The sequence below is a fragment of the Macrotis lagotis genome, chromosome X (assembly GCF_037893015.1).
Source record: "Macrotis lagotis isolate mMagLag1 chromosome X, bilby.v1.9.chrom.fasta, whole genome shotgun sequence".
NCBI classification, from domain to species: domain Eukaryota; kingdom Metazoa; phylum Chordata; class Mammalia; order Peramelemorphia; family Peramelidae; genus Macrotis; species Macrotis lagotis.
The window spans coordinates 597,342,338-597,348,764 of record NC_133666.1 but is presented as its reverse complement, the minus strand read 5'-3'; the positions used below and the strand labels follow the sequence as shown (position 1 = coordinate 597,348,764).

At 34.4% G+C, this 6,427-nt stretch overlaps 1 non-coding gene across 1 annotated transcript; it reads right to left on the bottom strand.

Moving 5' to 3' along the window:
• Positions 1 to 4,256: 4,256 nt before the first annotated feature.
• On the bottom strand, positions 4,257 to 4,363 carry LOC141503619 (U6 spliceosomal RNA). Its single transcript, XR_012472964.1, has one exon. It is a non-coding gene; the product is annotated as a U6 spliceosomal RNA (small nuclear RNA).
• Positions 4,364 to 6,427: the final 2,064 nt, after the last annotated feature.

Sequence of the window (6,427 nt, the reverse complement as noted above, 5' to 3'; positions counted from 1 at the left end):
GATATATTTATCTATATCTCTCCACATAAATATATACATATGTATGCACACATATAAATGTCCATATTAACAAATACTATGCACATACATTCATAACATAGCTATTGGTTAAACAAGATGTTTGAGATGGGCAGCCACTATAGCAGGAAGTGGGTTGGTGTGACATCATTTTTCAGTGAAGAAATTTAACAAGTAGATGATTGTTAGTCACAACTAATACCAAAATAAATTTGCTTTTTTGTGACCTTCTATAAGATTTTTCCTGCCTATAGGTCTCAGTTTACTTATTGAGGCTTTGAGATATGGATTTCTGATATTCCAGCAGGGCAAGGACAAAATTTTGCCCATTGTATGTCCAACAAAAAAGAAAATATCTACAAGTATATTGATTTTTTTTGAATAAGAGCCAAATGCAATTAGTACAATAGATAGAATGCTAGACTCAGAGTAAGTACGAGCTACATTTGCATCTCACCTCAAACACTTGCTAACCATGTTATTTAGAATAAATTACTTTATGTCCTTGTTCCTTACTTTCCTCACTTGTAAAAATGAAAGAATTGGACTTGACGAACTTAATATGCCTTTCCAACTTTAAATCTATTAGCTTATTTCTATATTTCTACTATACCCTTGTATACAAATAATGTAGTAATTAGAAACCATTCTTCCCTGTTGATTAAAATAAATCTAACAGGCCTTTTTATTGTTGATTTTATTAAGTTAGCTAAATGGCATAGTGGGTAGAGTACCAGGGCTTGCCAGGAAGATATCTTCCTAAATTTAAATCTGGTTTCATACACTTAGTAGCTGTATGACCCTGGGCAAGTCACTCAAACTTGTTTGCCTTGGGTCATCTGCAAAATAGGCTAAAGAAGGAAATAACAAACCATTCCAGTACTTTTGCCAAGGAAATACTAAAAGGGCTCATGAAGAGTCCAAAACAACAAAACAACTGAACAACACTGTGAAGTTATTTGAAATTGGTGATAGTACATGTCTTCATAAAGAAATGATCAGTAACTATTTTTAAATATGTCCTACAGACACTTTGACCAAAGTTTTACACTAAAGCAGAACATTTTTATCATTCATATTTCCAATTTGTGAAGTTTGACTGTATTCACTCAAAAAATAAAAAGGGCTTGAACCATATAAACATAATGGTGGCAGAGAATTTATTAGTCAATCCATTCATGTTTTGGAAAGAGTTGTAAAGGAAATGACAGATCATTTGTCATTGTTTCCTCAAATTAGAAATCAAAAAGAGGAAAAAATGCTATATATGAGGTGAATTTCCTTGATGAATTGTGATTGACTGTGACCTTTAATGAGACTTTCTCTCATTTTGTCCCCTAAATCATGGTTTGTCATGATTTAGGGACAACCAAACTATTTGTTCTCTGGGCTCTATTCCCTCTCTAGTTTCAGCTCCTTGATTGATATAGGTTCTAAGTAATAGGAAATAATCCTTAATGCAAGCAAATTAAAGCCAAAAAGGGGGGGGGGGGGGCAGGGACCTCTTTGGCTACAAAAAGCAAACACTGGCATGGCAGTTGACAACTGGGACAGACTGGGACTAGCTTTTAATTACTGAGGCCAGGTAGGTTGGGAAAATCATATGATCCCAGGATTCGTTAGCAAGACAACAGGCAACATGCTAGTCAATTTAGTTAAACAAATAAGTTTTTAAGTTTTATCATATACAAGGCATTACAAGAGAATACAAAGAAAATAATGATAAATCAGTTCCCTTTAGGAAATATATTTTCTCCTGGGAGGATACAATATATCTACAAGTTAATTAATACAAAAATTTATATAAAGTAATAAAACAGATAATTTCAAGAGAAGGTGCTAATAAGTTATTGCCTGAGGTTACCTCGAAATACTTGTGTAGGAGGTAACAAGATCTTTAAAAGAAGTTAGGAATTTTAAGGGAAATAGATACCAAAAGAATGTCTTCTCTGGCATGAGGACCACCTTGTTCAAATGCCCAAAGATAGGAAATACGTTGTTTTATATGGGGAAGAAAAATCAGGTTGATTTGACATAAAATAAAACTGAAAAGGTGGGATACATGTTTTGAAGAGCTTTAAATCCCAGTCTTAAGCATTTGTGTTTTATATTAGAGGCAATAGAGAATCATTAAAATTTTTTGAGTATGGAAATGACATGGTTAAATCTGTGTTTTAGAGATATCAATTTAGTAGCTGTGTAGAAGATGGGTTCTAGAGAAGAGAAACTGGAGGCAGGAGTACCTATTGAGTGAGTATGATAATTATCCCAGTTATTGGAGATGATTTCTGGAAGTAACATAGAGGCTGCTTCATAGACAGAAGAGGCTACATGCAAAAGACATTCCCACTGCCCCATTCCCTAGTTAGATAATATCTGGAATACTATATTCACTTGTGGGCATCACACTTTAAAAAGTATGTTGGCAAGCTGGAGCCTGGCTAGGGGAGAAGAAAAAGGAAGTTTGACTTGACTTTTGAAGAAAAGTTAAAGTAACATGAGATATTTAGTTTGGGGATAAGATGTTTGTGGATGAAAGGGGTGTTTTATTATGATTTGCATCTTTTAAAAGAAAGTATATTGTAAGAGATGGAGAGCAATCTTTGGAGTTATGAGTCTGAACCCTACCTCTGACAAATATTCACATCAACTAACTCTGGGAAAGTCTCAATGTCATTGCTGCCAGAAAATTCTTTAGGAAAACAAATTTAAGAAATTACTAATTTGGGAGGGGGATAGCTAATAGAGTGGGAAGAGTACCAGTCCTGGAGTCAGGAAGACTTGACTTCAAATCCAGCCTCAGACACTTACTATCTATGTGAACCTGAGCAAGTCACTTAACCTTGATTGCCTAAAGAAACAAAAAACTAATCTTCATTGGTAGTGTGGACTCTTTAATAAATCTGGTCTTTCACTACTGGGTCTATACCCTGAAGAGATTATGAAAAAGGGTAAAAACATCAGGTACAAAAATATTTATAGCAGCCCTGTTTGTGATGGCAAAAAATTGGAAATCCAGTAAATGTCCTTCAATTGGGGAATGGTTTAACAAACTGTGGTATATGTATGTCATGGAACACTAGAACCCAGGAGGGATGGGAATTCAGGGAAGCCTGGAAAGATTTGCATGAACTGATGCTGAGCCAGATGAGCAGAACCATAAAAACATTGTACACCCTAACAGAAACATGGGGGTGATGATCAACCTTGATGGACTTGCTCATTCCACCAGTGCAACAACCTGGGACAATTTGGGGCTATCTGCAATGGAGAATACCAACTGTATCCAGAGGAAAAATTAAGGACTTTGAACAAATATCAAAGACTATTACCTTTAAATTAGAAAAAAAAATTATCTTATTATGTAATTTTAATATCTTATACTTATTTGTTTCTTTATTAAGGATATGATTTCTCTGTCATCACATTCAGTTGAGATCAGTGTATAACAAGGAATCAATGAGAAGACTAACAGAATGCCCTCTGTGGAGGGTGGGGAGAGGGAAGCAAGAAAGGGGGAAAAATTGTAAAACTCAAAATAAATAAAATCTTTCAAAAAAATAAATTTGTTTTTTACAAAAACATATGGAAGAGGGATAAGATTGATATCCTATAACTTTCGTGGCCAGAAAGAATCTCATTGGGGAGAAGTTACAAGGAAATATAATTTCGTTTCTTTATTAAAAATACTAATATTTTCAGGTTTCTAAAAATGTAATCTGACATATAAGGGAATGAACTTCCTTCACTAAAAGTGTTCAAGCAAAGGGTATGAGAGTTTGGTTTCTTGAATTCAAGACAAAGTTCGACTCTTGGATTCTATGATACCTAGATTCAAGAAAAGTCTCATTTGGTGAATCAATATGAATCCAAATACGTTTTTTGATTGCTACAAATTTCTCCTGGCATATAATATTCTCATAAAAGGAGTAGGGAAATGGATTGAATTGTTGTTTATTTTTTTCAGTCTTGTTTGACTCCTCCATCTGAGGTTTTTTTGGCAAAGATTATGAAGTGGTTTGCCATTTCCTTCTCCAGTTCATCTTACAGAGGAGGAAACTGAGAAAAACAGGATTAAGTAACTTGCCCAAGGACATACAATTAGTGAGTATCTGGGGACAGATTTGAACTCAAATCTTCCTGGTTATAGCCCTCACCTCTAATCTCCTCTTCTTTCTTGCATAGAGAAGAGAAGACTTATTGGGGGCAAAATTACTGACTTTACCTATCTAATGGACTCTGATTGGAATTGCTTCACAAATTTGTGTGTCATCCTTGCACAGGGGCCATGCTAATCTTCTCTGTATTGTTCCAATTTTAGCATATGTGCTGCCGAAGCGAACACCTCTGAGTGGAATTGACTTTTCTAGGTAGCTGAAGAGTACAAAACAAGACCTGTGGGTTTGAATAAAATTTTGAGCTTGATATATGGAAGAATTTCCACTAATTGTTGCCATTCAGTAATGGATTATCAATCAATTATTTTCCCATTATTGGAACTGTTAAAAGTTGAATTTTAATTATCATTTGCTGCTAAGTTTGTAGAAAGAATTCAGTCACTGGAAAGGGAAGTTGGAAAAGATGATCCTTATTTTCACTTCCAAAAACTGAATTTATACTTATAAACATTTATTGAGTATCTACTATATACCCTACACTATTTATCATAGTAATTTTACAATCTCAGCAGAAAAACTCAAATGCATAAAGAATAATAAATTCTGCAGATGAAGAGAAGAAAGAGATGTATGTAGCTGAAGTATTTGAATGAGGAATTTTTGTGAAGAAGTTGAATCTTTGACCTTGAAGGATGAGTAGGATTTAGAAATATGTACAAAAGGGGAAAAATTAATATCCCAGATGAAAAGGCAATCTAAAACAAAATATGGGTAAAAGAATCCTAACTAAGATGGGATAACTAGACCTTTGCCCCAAAAGCCAATATTTAGATGGTACCAACTGTACTTTCTCAGAATATACTCTTCTCATTCAGAGGTTGTACCTTAAGTAAGATTCTACTCATCCATTCTCTTTTTCAGAAATAGTAGCTCCAACACAAAAGTTACTTTTGTCCTTCACTCCCAGTTGCTACTACATAAACTTACCCAGAAAAACTCACCCTTCAACATCATAGAAACAAACTCTCCTGGTACCCACTTTATACCTTTGACATCTATACAATAAGTGAACTCTTCCTTGATCCCAAGTCTCTAGTAATTGTTCCAGGTGCAAAATTAAAATCGTTGTCTTGTCACTGATAAAGAGAAAATAAACTGGTGGGGGGGGGGATAAAGGAAGACAAAAAATAAACTGGGGGGGGGGGAATAAAGAAAGACAGAGAAGAACCTGGATTTCCTGAAGTCAGGATATTTCTTAAGTAAAAAGAAATGAAGAAGTTGAGTTTCTTTTGAATTACTGTTTAGAAATACATGAAAAATTCAGTGCTCACTGAAAAATTAGCCATGTTTTGAAATCGATTTGACTTCTTACTTAATTCAAAGAGTTGATATGAGGAAAACATTTTGTAGACATTAAAAAATCTGGCCAGAAGATTACAGAAGTACAACAGCACAGAATTGAGATTTCAAAGATCCCTAGGTGGCCCTCTAGTCCAACTCATAACTGAAAGCAAGACTATGATATACCATAGAGGAATTCATCCACCCTCTCTCAAAGATCTCAAAAGAAGGAAAACTACTCTATCTTAAGGCAACATATTACAGTTTAGGATCGCTCTAATTTTTAGAAAATTGTGAGAATATCTAATCTGGCTCCCCAATACAAAGCAAGTCCTTTTCATTCAGAGTTGCCTGAGTTAGAAGAATTGCCATTTTGTCTTAAAAGATGTAGAACCACAAACAATTTACATTAGTTAATCACACTTATTTCATTAACACATATTGTCCTAATACCTTCTATATGCAGATCTCCTCAGTGATGAAATGCCCATAATCCCAATAGTTTCCATAATATTTGAAGGCTCACCAGCTACAAAGTACCCTGATGGATTTCCTAATTTTGCTGCCATCTATAATAAGAAGCCCAGCTTCAGTAGCTAGGTAGATTATTCATACATTTGTGTCCTGGGAAGTTACCTGTTGCTACCTGAAGACAATTGAATGGATAAACTAGGACCCAGATGGTTAATTTCACTATTTACAATAACAGTTATCAAAACTTGATTGCCCTGATTCTTAAGAGCATTAGCTTGTCACACTTAGGCATTGTTAATGGACTTTTTAAATTATTTTAATTATTGTGGAAGGCAATTGAAATATGCAAATAAAGTTAGTAAAATGTTTATACCCTATAATCCAGAGATTCAACTGCTAGGCATGCACTTAAAGAAAGTCATTGATTATAAAGACTCCATCCTCAAAATATTTATAGCAATACTTTTTTTGAAATG